Genomic DNA, 20,671 nt, shown 5'->3' on the forward strand with positions numbered 1-20,671 from the left:
TAGTCGATTATTTTTTGGTCTTTTATTTTTTTGTAATTTTTGGTTATTTAATTATAATTTATTATTTTGGTAAAGATATTTGGTAAGATTAGTACACGTGCATATATTTTTGATGTCATTATTAAACTGATTGATAGTACGTCACAGGCTGATTGACCCTCTCATACGGGCAATTATTCTTTTCGTCGCTGTAGAGATCAAGCGAAAATTGAGGCATTAATGAAAGCCGCCTTGGTTGGCACCAAGATAAGGTCATTAATGAGACCGTATACGAATAGTCCCACAATTCGTATGACCTGTATATTAAGAGCCGGATGTGAGCTCACCGTTTGACGCTTAAGATAGCGAGCAAATTAGACACTCCGGGAGTGACTGAGCTAAGATCCGTATGACATTGAGAAAGACATACGCTATTGGGATTCTCTATCATAACATGTATTTCATACTACATGTGCTGGACGACCAAAATAAAGAAGATGAGTGAATGGATTCCTGCTTCCTCATCATGTGAATTCTTATGGACATTATTTTGAGGCATTGTCCTATATATGTTAGATGCCCTTAGTGACTTCTGACTATGTCATTAAGTGAAAGAATTGATGTTGCTACTTTGGCATGTTTCCTACGGCTATGAGTGATGCGGCTTTATGGGGCATTGCTGGGAAAGCAATCAGTTCTCAACTTGGTGGCATGAGGGCTCAAGGAAGACTAGTTGAATTATATTTAGACACTTTGACTCACTATCGACAGATTGTGTCGCTTCAGTATAGCGAAACAATTATGAGTATAGTGTTATAATGTGCGCAATTGAGGTTAGCATGGCTCTTTGAGGGATTAGAGATGCTGAACCTGATGTAATTCAATGGTCTAGGGCATCACGAGTCTAATATTTCTTTTTGAGGGTTGATGTCTCTATACTGGCCGTATGCGATTTCTAATATAGAGCTCCGAACATGCAGATTGACTTGGCGGTCGCACTGTTCATTTTCCTGTATGAATAGAATTAATAGTGGTGTAATGTTGAGGAAGTGGTTACAATGGCATCGATCCCATCTTGTGCGAGTAGGAGATGTTGGCATTCGATTAAATCGAATCACGTGCGCCGATGATCGGGCTCGATCCGACGGTTATTATGTTATGTAATTGGATTAGGATTAATCTCGCTTTTAAATTGGAAAGCTATTTAGAGATAAAATCTAATCATATTAGGATAACAATTAATAACTAATTTGGCCTTATCTCTTACGCTATTAGGATTTTGGAATCCCTTATAAATATACGGGCGATCCCACATAAAACGTAGAACGAAAAAGAGAGAGAATAAGAAAACAAAAGAGAAAAACCACATCCTCCATTAACCTATTATTCTATAGGGACTTGAACAGTGGATTTGTGATCGTGCTCGTTCGCAATTCGATCCACCGCAGGTTCGGAGCGTTAGAAGACCTTCAAGGACGATCCAAGGACACGTGAATCAACCTTTACGATTCGGGCTCATCGCGTTGTAGCGTGAATCGCTTCCGCAAAAAGGTACGAACGAATACTTCCGCTGCGTTCAACATAGCTGGCAGTCAAAATATACACCCATCTATTCATAGTCGAAAATTAATATATTACACTTGTGCTACATCATTAATAACAAGTAAATCACATCTCTTCTCGGGAGAAAAGTATAATAAAAATGGACTGAAAAGAAATAATTTTATTAGTTTGAAATGTCACGTGAGTAATATAACCGGTGTATTCTAGATTTTTTTTCTTCTATCCATATTGGTGCTCAGTTGTATCCAATCTTCTCACAAACGTTGGGCTAAGTGAATCACAAACCTTACATTAATTACCCAGCCCGCTATCCACTTGCAAATAACGTCTCTGCACTGAAAATAGGCCAGCCCATGTCAATAACAATGGGTTGGGGGATTACACCACTTAGGGGGGTCGCAGTGCCTCTATTCGCTAGATTGGGCGCATTCATAGTAACATAGATCGCATTCTTGGTGAGACTATGCCCAAAGCATTAATAAATACTTATTGCCGACGAGAGGTCATTGGGCTGAGAACGGGCTTAGTCCAGGCCGTTCTCTCTGGTTCGTGCAAAATTGCTTCTATCTAAACTTCATAACAATGTTGGGCGTCACAGAACCAGAAAACGTTCGCGGCAACTAGCCAAAACATCATAACCTATATTAACGGACCAACCCCTTATTCACGGAACACTAATGAGATAGAGTGGCCGATTCGCTGAGCGATTGTCTTCTTATTAGGCCTTTTTAACATACGAATCGGCCCAAAATATTAAAAATTTCCATATCAGGGCCTAACCCACTAATCACGGGTATTCATTTAGGATTCTTTGGGCTGAGATATTTGTTCTTGCAAATGACTTTTTATTTCTAAAGGCTCAAAGGCTACGCAGACTGATTTAAGTCGTAAAAGGTCACTCGAGGGAAGAGTTTGGGTTTTAAAAAAATATAAATGGGAGCGTACAACATTACAATATAGTACCTAATATATATATACATAATACAGTATAACATACAAGTATACGGGTAAATGGGCCTAGAAACAGCCCACGCATGGAGCGAGATGGGCTTCGATTAGTATTATATTTGGTCTTAATAGGCCGAATTTAACTTTCATAATGGGCCGGGGTAAGGCCTCGCGCGGGTTGGGCTATTTTTTATTTTTAGTAAAATGATGGGACTTTCTTTTTTAGAGATAAAGTCAGATATAGTAAGTCTCGTTAATGGCCCAAAAATAGAAAGTTACACTTTCAAGCTTAACTAGTGAAGTTACCTGTGCATTTGCGGCAGAATGATACTATAGAATATAAAATACAAATAAAATAAAATAAAAATTTTAAATTTTTTGATTTGATATGGGACTTCAATAAACTCAAATATAAAATATAAAATAGATATAGGTATAGATATAACAAAATTTATAATTTCGATAAATAAATCACACATAATAATAATAAAATAAGCAATAAATTTTTTTTACCCCATACACATCTTCATTGCACTATCGACATCGGAGAGGCAAATTCCGATCTTTACATCGCCTTCGCCGCTAGTGTCCAGCTCCTCTTTAGTCACGACCATATCAATCCCGTATCCACAACTGCTTCTTCTCTCTCACTGACTCCAAATTCATCACCGTTTTCTTCTACAGCGCTCCGTCGCGATCCTCGAAACCCTAATTTCAATCCACACACAACAAAAAAATTTAAAAAGTTACAAAACATGAGTCCTTTTTGTGCGCCAAGAAAAAAAGGAAAAAAAGATATGAAGAAATGGAGATTAAACCATGTAAACATATTAATTGAGAGATAAGAGGAAGAAAAAAAAACAATATGAAAAAAAGATATGAAGAAATAGAGATGAAACCATGTAAACATATTAATTAAGAGATAGGGAGGTTAGGAAGATGAAGCATTGGGTGGAGATGGTATTATGTAAACACATTAATTGAGTGGGGGTTTAGGAAGATGAAACATTGGGTGAAAATGGGAGTAGAAAGAGAGAAGAGGAAAGAGTGAAGGAGAATTCACCACGTGGCAAAAAATTAGGAGAAATAATGTATATAATAATAATAATAATAATAATAATAATAATAATAATAATATAATATATATATATAGAGTTGAGCTAGAATACTATCGATAGCAAACGGACTCCGTTGTCATCCATTTGTTTTCGATGATAGAGCCTCCAAATCGACGATCGACACCGTTGAATATAATCTATACCACTTGAAGTATTTAGAAATTAAATTTTAAATCTTTTCGACATCATTTGCCTAATGATCAAAGAGTTTCAAAATTTGTAATTTTAATGGTCGATATGAGGCGTTTTCTCATTTAACGGCGTAAAGATATCTAAATCAATTGAATTTTTGTTAGAAAATTCTTTAAACTATTTAAAACACGATCTATACTCTTGATCTTGATTACAAGACTCCTATCATCATTTTTTAAAGGATATTCATTTTCGGCCGTTCATTTTTGTGTCCACTCGATGGATAAGAGAACAATATCGAAAATGTATGAAATTTGATTTCTAAATACTTCAACTGTTATAGATCATGTTCAACGGTGCCGATTGTTGATTTGGAGGTTCCATCATCGAAAACAAATGGGTGGCAACGGAGCCCGTTTGCTATCGATAGTATTCTAGCTCAACTCTATATATATATATATATAGGTATAGATATAGATATAGATAGCTTAGGGACCCGTGCGATGCGGCGGGTAGAAATACTTTAGTAAAAATCTACAGAGTACAGATTTAACAAACAAATAAAAATGTTAAAAAGAAACAGAAGAAATATTTAAAATATTATGAAAGATAATAAATAATGAAAGAAAAACTAAAAAAGCTCAAATTCACATTTAACTAATCATATAAAGATATTTATCTATCCTATCATCTTTCCTAACTCAAATTAGATTTCTCTTAAAAGCCAATTATTATTACATTTGCCTATGAACATCCAAATTGTCATGCCATCAGCGAATTAGTACGGAATGTAAAAGAATAGAAGAAAAAAATATATGATAGTCATCAAATAAATTTAAAAATAATAATAGTTAGTTTTTAACTACCGTTAAATTGTAAAAACCCACTTTTCATATATCTATAAGCCAACAATCTATATATTATATTTAGTTTGTTGATGCAAATACTAATTTAATCAGTTTTTTTGATAATTTTACTCCATCAATTTTTGTGTAACTCAAATGACTTATTCATGAACAATAATGTACAACAAAAAAAAAAGAGAAATAATATTTTTAGAAGTTGTAGCCTCTATCCACGACTTAGATCAAAATAATAATAACCAAGTCCACCACTCTACATATGCACTGTAATCGGTTAATCTTCTGCTGCGGTTTTGGGAGATGAGGGATGTCGGGGGGTTGGGAGATGAGGAGGGAGCAGTTTTGGAAGATGAGGGGTCTCGGGGGTTGGAAGATGAGAAGGGAGCGGTTTTGGAAGATGAGGGGTCTCGGGGGTTGAGAGATGAGAGAGGAGCAATTTTGGGAGAAGGAGGTAACGCCACGTCAGCAAGATATTGGGGATTCATAGATTAGTATAGATATTATGCTGTGATTTGCTCTTTTTTTTCTTTTTTTTTTTAATTCTATTGTCAAGGCATTTTTTTCTTTAAGCAATCAAAAACAAATACATTTGGAGAAATCTCATGGGATTTTTCTTTTTTACTTGTTGTAATTAAAAATAGAAAATGTGGAGTACACTCACCACAATCTTTATTTTTTATTATTTTTTTAGGTAAGAGGCTATTATCTAGATAACACAATTTTATTATTAAACTTGTATATTTTATGTAATTAATTTATACTTCCAATAGATCATTTAGTGGTCCTTACCGAGTGTCCTTCTAAAAAATCATTTAGTGGCTCTGCCTACTCTTTTTTATTTTTTACTTTCTAATAAAACCAAAAAAGGCTTGGTTTGGTTAGTTAATACCCGATTCAAATTGAACCGACTTACAACTTGCTTAATTTGACTTGTTCAGATGTGTGGTTCAACTAATAAATTGGTGAACCAACCTGATTTTATTGGTAGTAGTTGGGTTCATCTTTATTTTATTTGGGTTCATCTTTATTTTATATTGTTATAATTAATTAGGAAAATGCATTAAGTTTTTTTTTAATTATCTACACCTTAAATTTAATTATATGGAATATAATAAATAACATTAATTAGGATATAGTTTTCTATTTTATATAATATAAAAAAATAATAATTAAATAGTTGTTGTTGGGTTATGGGCCACCTCAACTCCTCTTTAGATAAGAGCAAATTCTGTGGGGCCCAGCCTACCAATGAAAAGCAGCTAAACCTAGCCCAGTAAAAATAACGCGTTGAATTTGATTAAATGGGCCCCACGTTGCAGATAAAAAAACGGCCATGCATATAACATGATTAAATGGGCCTCAACATTAAGAAATGGAACCTTTTCTAACTTGCCATCACAGTTGGTGTTCTGTTAAGTTAATTTTTGGGGGCAAAATTAATTACCTCTTGGGTGAATTATGAATTTCAAGACTTTTTAAAGAGAAAAAAGCTTTCTTTTTTATAATTTATTAGGTGATTTTTATGTCAAATAAGTTAGTTTTATAAGGACTTAGCATGTTTCGTGAGTTCTCTTGTTTTAAGAATTAATTAGGTGGAGAAAATAAGCTATTTTATGCTAAACATTTCACTAATTCTTAGCTTTTAATCACGATAAAATATTTCTTTTTTGATTATAAAAAATATTGGATAACTTATTTCATCCCCGATTAGAATATTTGGTATCATTATTGGTATTTAATTTTCATACAAATAAAGAAAATTGAAGAAAACGAAAAAGAAAAAGAAGGGCATAGTTGAGTGATATAGCGTCTGTAACTCAATAAAAAAAAAAACTTAAAAAAAATTAAAAAAGAAAACTTTTGGTGAGTGTTCTCCATATTTAGCTATTTTTTTATTACTCTAGCAACAAAAAAAAAAAAAAAAAATTCCCGTTGAGTTTTCTCCAAACTTAACTATTTTTTAAAACAATCCCGAACCTTAACCGAAAAACAAAAAAGGAAAAGATTAAAAAAAAAAAAGGCAGATTGCGCAAGTGAAACTTTCCATTTTTGGGCTATTCACGAGATTTACTATTTCCGACTTTACCTGAAATGGAAAGTTCCGTAATTTTTACCTAAAACGGAAGGTTAATGCTCGGAGCTGGGCCCAATCCGGCCCATTAAGGGAAATGGGACCCACAACGGCCCACAACGTCAAAGGTCGGTACTGTTTCAATAAAATGGGTCTTAAAGAGCCGGCCCAAGCTCGGTCCGGTTCGTCTAAAACATTGATTCTCCTTTTGCCATTTTGGGTAATCTTTCCATTTTAGGTATAGTCGAAAATAATAACTCTCATGAATTAACCCAAAGTGAAAGGTTTTACTATTGGGGCCGAAAATATATGCTGGGTCATAAGTTTTTTTTAATTTTTTAAAATAAGCATAAGGATTGTCTGAATTACAGCCTCTTAACTCAAAAAAAAATAATAAAAATGAAAACAAATAAAAAATCTTGCGAGCGTTCTCCGTATTATGTATTTTTAATTAATACAAATCAAAAAGAAAAACCCAATGAGTTTTCTTCAAATTTATCTATTTATAATTGCTCAAAATAGAAAAAAAAAATAATAATAGAGCGCCTCAACCAAAGAATTAAAAAAAAAAAAAAAAAAAAAAAAAAAAAAAAAAAAGGTACTTACGTGATCCGAGNGAGTGCGAACTCGTCGAAGTCCGTTGGGAACTTGACTGACCACCGGATCCACCTGTCGGTCGTCCTTTCCCCTTTTCCTTATAACATGCCTCGCGCTCCTCCCGCAAGGATGCCTCGCCTTGTTCTATCCACAAGGCCCGATCCAAGACTTCAGCAAAAGTCTGCAACCTGTGTACAAGCACAGCCTTGTAAAGGCCTGGCCGCAGTCCACGCACAAAGCAGTCAGCCTTGTCCTTGTCATCCCGTACCACGTTCGGGATACAATGCACGATACGGGAAAACTCCCGCTCGTATTGCCTAACTGAGCGATCTCCTTGCCGCAGCTTCTGGAATCTTTCTTTAAGCTTTCGCTTTTCACTGTCGGGGAAATAGGCTGAGAACACCAATCCCCGAAACTCTTCCCAAGCCATAGGAGGGAGACTAGGCGGTCGATCACGCTTGACGCCTTTCCACCACACCTTCGCCGACTGTTTGAGATAATGCGCGGCTAGGTTTACCTTGTCTCGCTCCAATGTGTACAGATCCTCGAAAAGCGTTTCCATGGAATCAATCCACATCTCTACGATCCACGGATCTGTATCCTCACCATCGAAGGTAGGCGGATCAAATTTCTTGAAAGCCATGAGGGCAGCCAAAGCTCGCTCTTTTTCCGCCGCCACCTCTGAACCAATAAAAGTTGGATCACCCAAAGCCGACGGGAATGCCCCCGCTGCAACTCCCGGCTGTCCTTGACCAGCCGCAACTGGCGCAACCACCAGCCGATCCACCGTTTCCTGGAGTCTTTTCATTTGTTCCTCCCGGCGCACAGCAGCCTCCTGCTGCCTCTGCACTACATCAGCCTGTTGCCTCACCACTCCCACGAGTGTGGCCAACTGATCACGAAGCTCTGCGCCTACACTCGCTTCGACTTGCTCAGGGACACCACTTGTCCCCTCCCGCGCCGATCTGGACGAAGATCGCCGACGCGGTGCCATCGTTTCCTGAAACACAACAACTTGATTAGTTCTCGACCAACTCGGGTCGAACGCGAGACCATTAACACCGGCTCAAAAGCCAATCGGGCGAAAGTCACGCAAGGGCGTCTATTCTCATCGCTCGGCTTCATGTTGTGTGCACCCAACATGAACACCATTGGTTGAGAATCAACAACACCTTGAATCTACCTCCAATATCCATCTTAGAGGTTTCAACACTTGACCCAATCAATTATCTTTCGCCACAAGTCACAAATCCTCGTCTCTCACGAGCCTTAACCTCTATGGTTTCACTATCCTAGGGTCTCCTAGGTCTGCCTAAACCATTCCCATTCTCTACTTTATGCTCTGATACCATCTTATCTGTCACGACCCGCGACCACCCGCCAATTTGGCCGGGTCGCGGCGCCGCCGACAGACCGCCGAACGGACAGGGTTTCCCCTGTACTACGGACAGAGTCTCCCCTGTACATTCAAGGCATCGCAATCCAAACAGGTACAAAGGTTCCAACCAGGAACAGATATAAATCAAACAGATTGCAAATGGAGGGTATCATACAACATAAACACACCTTAAAGTATTACATTCATTCTCATTCATAGTTTTTACATCACAATTACCATTCTTTTAATCCAAATGCAATCTAAATTATTACAACTTAAACAAGCCTGATACATTTCTTTTCATTTCTTTAAAACCCTTAAGCTAGACTGTCACAGGGTACAACTATCTCGGTCTCTGGGTAGGACGCTATCTGCAGAACTACGTCCTCGCCTTGCGCCGCCGCGCCGCACACGTGTGTACCTGTACCTGTACCCCCAAAACAGCAACACGGGGGTGAGACTATTGTCCATAGTCCTCAGTGGGTTTAGCCACCCAAGAGAACAAGCTCAGCCAACAGGTCTAACGAGGCACTGCAACATGTTAGTTCAACAATATACAACAGATATATATTCAATTGAAATACATGTCCTGCCTCACAAAATGCAATATGCAATACCTGTAATCATGCAAGTAGGTTACTTTAACACTACTTATGTTCTTAATCATTCTTTATTCTTTGCCATTTAATGCTTAGTTTTAGCTCTTAGCTATTCTTTATCATTTAGCTATTCTTTACTTGTAACCTTTCGTTACATGTTCTTTATTCTCAACATTCTCAAACCATGCTATATTTTAGCCTTTGGCATTCTATTCTAAGGTCACTTTACCTTAGTCAACAAGCCACCCGACTCGGTCTTGAGTCAATCAATCGCGGATAGTCCGCGCACTGTCTAGCTCGAGGTGAAGGAACTCTCACATGCACCTCAGCTGGCAACAGCTCACCGTACTCCTGTCCTAGCCGTCTGGCGGCGAACGAATCGCACCTCACCCAACAACGGCCTAGGTTCAATGACTTAGTCACCCGGCGGCGAAATCGTCGCACACACGCCACGACAGTGGTTCAGTCAACAGGCGGTAGGATCCACAAACTGGCTATCCATCCGGCGGCGAAATCGTCGCACACACGCCACGACAATGGTTTTCTAGCCCCTGGGCGGCGAAATCGTCGCACACACCCGACACCACTTTGGGTGTAGCAGCAAGCAGCGGGATTCCGAAAATCCATATCACATCAACCAAGGGTTGGTCTTAACCCTATGGAACTGACCTCTCTAGGTCTAAGCATTTATCTCCTAGGTCCAATTGACTCTAGGTTCAACATCCTTTACACAACCTAAGTTATTACTTTAGGTTTATTGCTTTCACATTCTTAACCTAGGTTTATTACACTAGGATCATCATTCTTTTCCGACCTAGGTTTACTTGACTCTAGGTTAAGCAGCTTTCATTTCACAACCTATGTCCTTTGCATTAGGTTCAACATCTCATTTATTTAACCTATGTCCTCGACAGTAGGTTTAATGCCACTCGATCTATAGGTTTATTCATGTCCACCTATATATGTTCCTTAGCATTCTTAACATGCACTTGCCTTTACCATTCTTATATCATGCTTATCATTTATACTTTAGCATAGCATCATTACTTTAATCATTCTAGGGTTATCAACCTAGTTCTCATGCACATTTAATCTCGCAATGTCAACATACATTCAATATCTCATTTTTAACTTATATCGTCAATATGCATTTCATTCTATGCATTTTGCTTACATGCATTCACGTAATTATCTAGCTTTATTCAACAGGCTCATAATGCATTCTATTTAGCAATTACATCACACTATCATCATGCATTATTTAGCTACATGCATCATTTACATTTATATGCATCAACTTTAGCATCTACATCATATTATGCATTTCTACTTAGCATCAACTATACCGATCATCAACATGCATCAACATGAAAGTCTAATAATTAGACATAAAGGCGACCTAGTCGCTTCGGTAAACCAACCCACCTTAACTCGCGCTCCGATTGCTTGTCGACACTTGCAATCGGCCTCCCGCGGCACTCGGCACCCTTTGGGCCCGACAAGCTCTTGCGCCTCAACCGTGTTCCGCTTTGCAAATCCGGAAATTATAGGTCTTCGGTTATGCGCCACGATGCCCCACGTCCTTTTTCACGACCTTACGACGCCGTCTCGGACCTACAGGCAAGAATGAAGCCTTAAGGCTTATTTCTTTAATAACTTTAAAACGGCTCGACGAATGCTCAAACCGTCTTCGCCCACGCGTTTCTTGACCTAGCAATTAGGTTGCCTAGCATTCAAAATAGATCAAAACCCCACATTAGCAAAATCCCCATTTGGGATGCCCTAATGCAACATAGGCTTAATACCTCGGATTTGATCTATAAAACAAGCAAAAGAAAGCTTGTTTATCATCTAGAAGCTCATCTAGGAGCATTCGAACTCATTCTAGAGTGTTTAAAGCAAACTCTAGAAATTCACCATTAGAGCTTCATGAGAAAACCATGGATTTCATGGTGTTCTAAGCTTCTACAAGGTTCTAAATACATTAGAAGCTCTAAATCTCTAAGCTTTAGGGTTTAAAACCCATCCTACCAAAATCCACCATGAGAGGAGCAAGGTGCTTACCTCTCCAAAAGCTTCAAAGTGAGAAGAAGATGAAGATGAGGACGGAGATGAAGATCTTCCTCTTCTTTTCCTTTGCTTTCTCTTTTTCTTCTTCTTTTCCTTCTCTCTTTTCCTTTCTTTCCTTTTTCTTCTCCCTTCGGTTGGGCACGAACAGAGAGAGAGAGAGGGCTGTGGGAGTGTGAGAGAGAGGGATAAAAACACTCTCTAATACCCTCTCACATGTGTTGTAACAATATGCCACTTAGCCCCTCTGTTTTTCCAAAATCTGCAACTCAACCTGCAGTTTCGGGCTCCTTGTACCGGTACAGGGTTCCTTGTTCCGGTACAAGGCCTGGCAGACAGCCAAACCCGAGGTTGCGCAGTGCTTGTACCCGTACAAGGATCCTTGTTCCGGTACAAGGCCTGGCAGCCTCAAACCCAAGAGCTCCAGAGTGCTGTTTTCACTTCGTTTCGGCTCTACTTCGCGCCGATCGATGTCAAAACCATTCCAACACCTTTGGGACTCATTTTTTACTCTTCCAAACTTGTTGGAATACCGAATGGAACTTGTCCATCCAACTTCTTCGCATACTTTAGTCGTTTTAGCTAAAGTTCGATAATTTCTTTCGAAACCTCGGGGGTTACATAAATTATGGAGATTTTGGGATTAGTTAGAAGTAAGCTCGTCTCATGCAGGCCGGCTGAACAAAGATATACGATACTGGTCCAATATGTTCGGGCCAATATCACTCCTGGACAACCAATACAACCTAATTAAGGCCTAAATTTCTTTTTTTATATTTGGGCAGGCCCATACACGGGCATATGAGCTAGTAAGTAAATATCCTTGCCACGTCTGGGCCTATAAAAAACGAGCCCAACACAACCCCCCAGCTACTCCCCTCTCGACCCGAACCTCCTCTCTTGCTTTCTCTGTCTCTCACTCTCTCTCTCGCTCTCGTCTCACATGCAAAACACCACCGCACCAGCTCCCGCCCTGCGTGCCGGGACCAACAAACCTCAGCGCTCCGTTTCTAGGCTTCCGATTCCTCATCTTCGTCCTCCTCTCGGCCTCGTGCACGATCGCCGCCTCTGTGACGTTCGGTAAGTTCCGTCATCTGTTTTGCCTTCTTTGTTTTCCCCTTTTTGATGAGTATTTTTGTGATTTGTGGTGGAAGCAATCGATCTAGAGGTTTCTTGTTCCATACGATTGAAGCGATCGATCTTTCATTTGGATTTTCGTATTGGATTAGGAGAAGATAGGGTTTGGTTTGACTTCTAAGGGTTTCGTCGCCTAAAAATTAGGGCTGCTTGATCCGATGGGGGATATCTAGGGTTTTTAGGGCTTTGGATGATGGTGTAATTGGATGTTTTGATGGATAAGTGGGCATGATCTAATACATAGGTTTGTTTTTATTGTGAAGAATATAGAATTAGATGATCTATCATCATGTGTTCTTGTTATAATTGCTTTATTTTGCCTTTCTTGTGTTGTGATTGAAATTCGAAGGGGGCGTTTTCTGTTTTGTACTAAGTACCTGGAAGGATCCGACATGTTCTTGAATTAATTTCTTCAGGGATTTGGTGATTAATTAATTAAGATAATAAGGATATCATTGTGAAGAAAATTTATCATAGTTTAACTTTTTGTGGGGTGTTAAGTTTCAAATTCAAAGTGGACCAGCTTCCCTTTTTTTTTTTTTCTTTTAATGGTAGATATATTGGTTATCTTGTGGCACTATCTTTCAAAATTTTTCTCTAATTTTCCAAACTTGCTAGTGGTAATTCTTAGTAGTTTCGGTGAAACTTTTTAAACCCTTATGAGGAAGATATAAGAGATTTACTTTCTGATTCTGCAGGATTGAAGTTCTAGCAAATATATAGAAGCTGTTGAATATTAGATCCTGTTGTTTTCAATTTATTAATTATTTATACATTTTTGTGCCACCAACCAGTACTTCTCAATCTAAAACGTACATAATTAAATTGATGTGGACATCTAGAGACTACATTTTTTGAATTTATGCTTTGTTGTTTATTGTATTTTGCATATAAACAGTAGAAGAATGTTGTAGTGTCACTGCACGCAACAACTGTCATAAGTAATTTAATGTCGTATAGAATATTTATCTCATAATTAATTTACTCACCCATATTGAGATATATATACTATTGAGATATATAATTTCAACGACTTGTAATCTTTTGTTCATGTTGCCATCATGTATTTCTCGTTAACATGGTATTCGAAAGTACTTTATTGCTTATTTACCGTGTTAAAGATACGATTATCTTTCCAATTATATATAGAAATAAAAACTCAAACATTTGAAAAACAATTACAAATCAGCCCGTGCTCGTTACGCAGTAGTTGCTAATGCAATCTTTCTCGATTGGGCATGGGATTTACCATAATTAAAATAGCTCACCTGATCCAATTCTTCTAATTTTTGGGCGACTAAATCATTCTAAGCTCGATCTAATAAAAGCAGAAAAAATCGAAGGCATAATAAGTACCGGTTAAGAAGGTGGCAGGCATGAAACTGCTCCCTTTTATTAGTTTCTAAGGTCTACAGGCTATGCTGGCCTATTCAAGCCTTTAGAGCATAGTTGCTAAACAAGCTCGGGTACTGGTACAATATTCTTGGGCCAATTTCTATTAGGTTTGCGAGAAGCAAGTCAGGTCATATTCCAATCCGATGCGTCAATTCTTCCAGTCCATTATATTATCAGTTATACATATTAACTTGAATATGTTCGAGTCCTTTTTCTTAAGCGTCTAAACCCAATTCGCTGGATCCAAATCCTCATACCGGTTAAACAAATATACAAAATGAATACGTCCTGATGGGCTGGCAGTGGAGGTTACTGGGACTAGCTCTTAAATATTTGGCACGGCCCAGTCTAGTTTATTGTGTCTATATGGTCTCTAGGCAGAGAAAGGCCCAACACATGCCACTTCTGGGCTGAAGAAGGGCCCAACACTTTTTTCGCTGCAAGTAATGTATCTGCCCCACAATTTCAACCGAAACCTATATCCTATAGGAGGGCTAAACATGTCTTATAGATGATTTTGAAAAACAAACATATTATTTAGATTAGCAAAGGTATATTTAGATGTCAACGAGTATGAAGTTAAGATAAATTGTTTGCTCAGACGGAATTTCTCTGTCTGATATAAATTATGTAAGATTTGTTATACTAAATTTATCTTTAAAATTTATAATCATGCTACAAATGATACCTCTTTGGTCATAATGTAATACAAATACTCTCATCATTGCTCGGGATATTTTATTTTCCGAGCATGGGAATAATAATTGTTTAATTCATGTAGTGCTTTTGATTGAACAAACTGCTTGGCCCTTTTCTTTTTAGTGAAGATGACTGCTAAAAGAAACTCTATCAGTTCATAGTAGTATTTGTCAACTTTGATTACTGTGTAGTGTATGATTGCTGAGTTTTCTTACATTAGATTTTGACACATTTATGGTTGCTGACTGTATTTGTACATTTAATATTGCCATGTTAAGTTGAATGAGGTATGTCCATTCTAGTTATGCAAGTTGTAGGTTTACTTCTTTTCAAGAACTCAGTCAAGGATGTTGGGTTCTTTGGAAGAGTCATCAGATAATCATGTTCTTTTGTAATTCAAGTTGTCTACTTAATTTGACCGCTATTAACAGGTTTTTAGATTAAAATAAGTAATTGCTCGCAACTACTCATATTTTCTGTTATTCAAATTTCTTATTTTCTTTTTTATCTCTAGAAGTTTTTTGTGTTGATTTTCTTTCAAAATTGTTGTATTTTAATGTCGTAATTTGATTTCTTATGGTATCCTCCTTATTTTGTCTCATGATATATAGAACTAGGCTGAAATACTATTAATAGCACCAATGATTTGGTGCTATTAAGTTTTCCACCATTGGATTAAAAGATGTGCGGTTAGGATGATGTAGGCCCCCCTAGGGTTTAGTACGTGGTTGATTGAATAGTATAATCTAACGGGTAAAAATAATCAAAGGGATTAATGTAACGGCAGAAAACTTGATAGCAAAGTGTTTGGCGCTATCGATAGCATAACAGCCCGACTATATATATATATATATATATATAAAAGAGAGAGAGTTGAGCTAGAATACTATCGATAGCAAACAAGCTCCGTTGCCACCCATTTGTTTTCGATGATGGAGCCTCCAAATCAACGATCGGCACCGTTGAACATGATCTATACCACTTGAAGTGTTTAGAAATCAAATTTCATACATTTTCGATATTATTCTTTTATCCATCGAGCGGACACAAAAATGAACGGCTGAAAATGAATATTCCTTAAAAAATGATGATAGGAGCCTTGTAATCAAAATCAAGAGTATAGATCTTGTTTTAAATAGTTTAATGAATTTTCTAATAAAAATTCAATTGATTTGGATATCTTTACGCCGTTAAACGAGAAAACGACTCATATCGACCATTAAAATTATAAATTTTGAAACCCTTTGATCATTAGGCAAATGATGTCGAAAAGATTTGAAATTTAATTTCTAAACACTTAAAGTGGTATATATCATGTTCAACGGTGCCGATCATCGATTTGGAGGCCCCATTATCGAAAACAAATGGGTGGCAACAGAGCCCGTTTGCTACCGATAGTATTCTAGCTCAACTATATATATATATATCTTGTTAAATTCATTTGAGTTTGAGAGTCGCTTCATATTATTACTTTTTTTTTTCTATTTTGAGCAATAATAAAATGAGATAAATTCGACAGAACAAACCACTTGGTTTTTCTTTTGGATTTGTAATTATTAAAAATATTAAATACGACGCAAGCAACCTGCTCCAAGGAAAAACTTTGTTTATTTGTTTCATTTTTAGTTATTTACTTTTTGACGCTAAAGAGACTGTAATTCAGACAATCCTGTATGCTTATTTTAAAAAATTAAAACAAAAAAAAACTATGACCCAGTCATATTATTTTCGGCCACCAATAGATAAGAAACCTTTCACTTTTGGGTTTAAATTCATGAGAGTTAATTATTTTCTCGACTATACCTAATAAATCGAAAGATACCCCAAAATGGCAAAAAAGACAGACTCAATGTTTTAGACGAACCAACGAGCCGAGCTTGGCCGTGCTCGTAAGACGCCATTTTATTGAAAAACAGTACCGACATTTGTACGTTGTGGGCCGTGTGAGTCCCATCTTTCCCTAATCGGCCGATTGGGCCCAGCTCGAGCATTAACCTTCCGTCTTTTATGTAAAAATTACGGAACTTTCCATTTCAGTGTAAAGTCGGAAAATAGTAAAACTCTCGTGAATAAGCCCAAAAAATGGAAATGTTTTCACTTGCGCAATCTGCCTTTTTTTTTTAATCTTTCTCCTTTTTTGTTTTTTCGGTTAAGTTTCGGCGCATTCGTTGTTGAAAAAATAGTTAAGTTTGGAGAAACTCAATCGGTGACTTTTTCTTTTTTTTTTTTGTTTGCTAGAGTAATAAAACATAGCTTAAATATGCCAGAAACCCACCAAAAAAGTTTTCTTTTTATATTTGTTTATAAAGTTTTTTTTTTATTGAAGTTTACAGACCACTATAAATCACTCAAACTATGCCCTTCTTTTTCTTTTCGTTTCCGTTCAAATTTTCTTTATTTGTCTAATTAAATACCAATAATGATACGCAAATTCCTAATCGTGGATGAAATAAGTTAAATCCAATATTTTTTTATAATCAAAACAGAAATATTTTATCGTGATTAAAAAGTAAGATTATGTGAAATGTTTAGCATCAAAATAGCTTATTTTGCATCCACCTAATTAATCTTAAAACAAGAGACACATCTACGAAACATGCTAAGTCCCTTAAAGAAACTAACTTTATTTTTGACATAAAAAATCACCTAATAAATTTAATAAAAAAGGAAGCTTTATTTCTCCTTTAAAATAAAGTCTTGATAATTCATAATTTCACCCCAAGGAGTAATTAAGTTTGCCGCCAAACAATTAACTAAACAGAACACCCAACTGTGATGGCAGATTATGAAAGGTTCACATTTCTTATGTTGAAGGGCCCATTTAATCATGTTATATGCATGGCCGTATTTTTTATCTGCAACGTGGGGCCCATTTAATCAAACCGTTCAAAACGCGTTATTTGCTTAACTGAGCTAGGTTTAGCTCTAGCTTTCATCTGGTAGGCGGAACCTGGGACCCCTACAGAACTGTTGCCTCTTAATCTAAAAGGAAGTTGAGCGGCGCCATAACCACAACCAACGAACTATTTTAATTATTCATTTTTTATATTGATATTAAAATAGAAAACTATATCCTAATTAATGTTATTGATATTAAGTTCCATATACATGTAATCTTAAGGATGTAGATACTTAAATAAAAAAAACTAATGGCATTTTCCCTAACTTAATTATAACAATTAACAAATAAGATGAACCCTAAAATAAAAATAAAGATGAACTCCAAACTACTACCAATAAAATCAGGTTGGTTCACCGTCAATTTATGTAGTTGAACTGGCATCACATCTGAACAAGTATAATTAAGCAAGTTAGCGGGTTCAATTGAATACAGGTATTAACTACCAAACCAAGCCTTTTTTTGGTTTTATTAGAAAAGTTAAAAAATAAAAAAGAGTAGGGCAGGAGCCCACTAATCGATTTTTTAGAAGGACACTCGGTAAGACCACTAAATGACTATTGGAATCATAACAATTAATTACAACTAAAATATACAAGTTTAATAATAAAATTTGTTATCTAAGATAAATAGCCTCTTTACCCGCTAAAGTAAAATACACTAAAAAAAGATTGTGTGAGTGTACTCCACATTTTTCTACTTTTTAATTACAACACATAGTTAAAAGAGATAAATCCAATGAGATTTCTACAAATTGTTATTTGTTCTGTATTGCTTTAAAGAAAATAAAATGCCTTGACAATAAATTTAAAAAGAAAAAAAAGAAAAAAAACGAGCAAATCATCAGCATAAATATAGCTATAGCTAAATCTATGAATCCCCAATATCTGTCTAACGTGGCGTTTACGCTCCTTCTCCCAAAACTGCTCCTCTCATCATCTCCCCAACACCCCGAGACCCGCTCATATGACTGCATCATCTTCCAACTTCACCCGAGACCTCTCATGCTTCTAAAAACCGCGTCCCTCTTCATGCTCCCAAAACCGCAGCAGACAGGATTAACGAACGAGGATACACAGTGCAGTATGTAGAAGGTGGTGGACTTGGTTATTTAATTATTATTGAATCCTACAGGATCCGTTGCGAAAATAGAGCGTCACAACTGTCTAAAAATATTATTTCTTCTTTTTTATTTTTTTGTTGTACATACGTGTTTCAATAGAATAAGTCATTTGAGTTACAGCAAAAATTGATAGAGTAATAATTATCAAAAAAAACCTATTAAATTAGTATTCACTCAAAACAAACTCAAAATATAGTAATATAGATTTTGGCGTTATAGATACTATGAAAAGTATGGGTTTTAGGGCCAAAATTTAATAACCTGGTCAGTTAAAAACTTAACTATTATGATTTTAAATTGTCATTGATGACTATCAATATATTTTTTCTTCCCTATCTTTTAACATTCCGTAACTAATCGCTGAGAATGCAATGACAATCTTGGATGTTCAATAAGGCAAATGTATAATAATTGGCTTTAAGAGAAATCTAATTTTGCAGTTAGGAAAGATACTAGTGGATAGATAAATATCTTTATATGCATTAGTTAATTATGTGAATTGAGCTTTTTTCAGTTTTTCTTTCATTATTTTATTATCTTTTTCCATAATATTTTAAATATTCTTTTCTTTCTTTTAACGATTTTTATTTTTTGTTAAATTCTGTCTCTGTAAGATTTTTACCAAAAGTATTCTAATCCCCCGCATCGCACGGTCCCTAAGCTAATCTATCATAAAAAAAAAAAAAAAAAGCAAAAAAAAAAAGGAGCAAGTTACTTACAGCCTCATATGAAGCTCGGCAAAGTAAAAACTTTTCATTTTGGGGGCTATAGTGCTATACATACACGAGAGTTACTACTAATTCCGACTTTAACTTAAATGAAGAGTTCCCTAATTTTTACCAAAAGCAGAAGGTTAATGCAAGAGCTGGGCCCAATATGGCCCATTATGGGAAATGGGTCTTATAACGCCCCACAAGCTCAAAGGTTGATAAGTTGCTTCAAGAAAATGGGTCTTAACGGGCCGACCCAAGGCCCTGTCCGGTTCGTCTTATAACGCCCCCACAAGTTCAAAGAAGGTTGATTTCTTCTTTCTATTAAGTTTTTTGAATGGGATCCTTTTATCTTTTGCTCTTTTTTTTTTCCCCCCTAAGGTCAAGTGGTTTTGGTTTAAAAAAAAAAAAAAAGTATCAAAATCTAATACTTAAAGAATTAAAAGGAAGTGGAGAGGTCTCACTGAAAAGAAAATTAATTAAATGGTCTATTTAAAAAACGGTCAGTACTTGAGGGAGGACTTCAACCGAGAAAAAAAAAGTAGTTAACTAAAATGGGTAATTGGGCTGAGTTGTTGTTGGGTTATGGGCCATCACACCTCCTCATAGATCGAAGGGGAAATACTCTGGATGGGCCCGCACGTTGAGCTCAATAACAAATGGCGACCCAAGTGCGGGCCGGATCAGGTCTAACTCCGATTCGCCTTATTACGCCGAGTAATGGGTTTAGGGATGCAAACGGGGTGGATCGGGGGGCGGGAGCCCTGCCCCGTCTCCCGCTGGCGCTCCGAATCCGCCCCGCTAACTAATATTTTTTATAAAATTATAATATTATTAATATTTTGTAAAATATAAATTAATAATTTTTAATAACTATCTCAAAATAATTTACAACATGCCACGTTTTAAAAGGCAAGTGAACTTTTATTTTTCCTTTATCGAAATTAACGTGCTCTTCCTCCACATAAAGAAAAAAAATGCCTTGACAATAGAATTTAAAAAAAAAAGAAAAAAAAAGAGCAAATCACATGGGATTTTTCTTTTTTACTTGTTGTAATTAAAAATAGAAAATGTGGAGTACACTCACCACAATCTTTATTTTTTATTATTTTTTGAGGTAAGAGGCTATTATCTAGATAACACAATTTTATTATTAAACTTGTATATTTTAGGTAATTAATTTATACTTCCAATAGATCATTTAGTGGTCCTTACCGAGTGTCCTTCTAATAAATCATTTAGTGGCTCTGCCTACTCTTTTTTATTTTTAACTTTCTAATAAAACCAAAAAAGGCTTGGTTTGGTTAGTTAATACCCGATTCAAATTGAACCGACTTACAACTTGCTTAATTTGACTTGTTCAGATGTGTGGTTCAACTAATAAATTGGTGAA

General features: G+C 36.4%; 1 long non-coding RNA gene and 1 pseudogene across 1 annotated transcript; one reads left to right on the plus strand and one right to left on the minus strand.

Moving 5' to 3' along the window:
• Positions 1–8,821: 8,821 nt before the first annotated feature.
• On the minus strand, positions 8,822–11,397 carry LOC109705799. The gene is made up of 3 exons (XR_002214909.1): positions 11,313–11,397; positions 10,674–10,862; positions 8,822–9,070 (listed from the first exon to the last, which is right to left on the minus strand). It is a non-coding gene; the product is annotated as an uncharacterized LOC109705799 (long non-coding RNA).
• A 546-nt stretch (positions 11,398–11,943) lies between these two features.
• LOC109705800 overlaps positions 11,944–20,671 on the plus strand; it is a 28,489-nt pseudogene continuing 19,761 nt past the window's right edge.

This window comes from Ananas comosus, unplaced genomic scaffold (assembly GCF_001540865.1).
Source record: "Ananas comosus cultivar F153 unplaced genomic scaffold, ASM154086v1, whole genome shotgun sequence".
Classification (NCBI taxonomy): Eukaryota; Viridiplantae; Streptophyta; class Magnoliopsida; order Poales; family Bromeliaceae; genus Ananas; species Ananas comosus.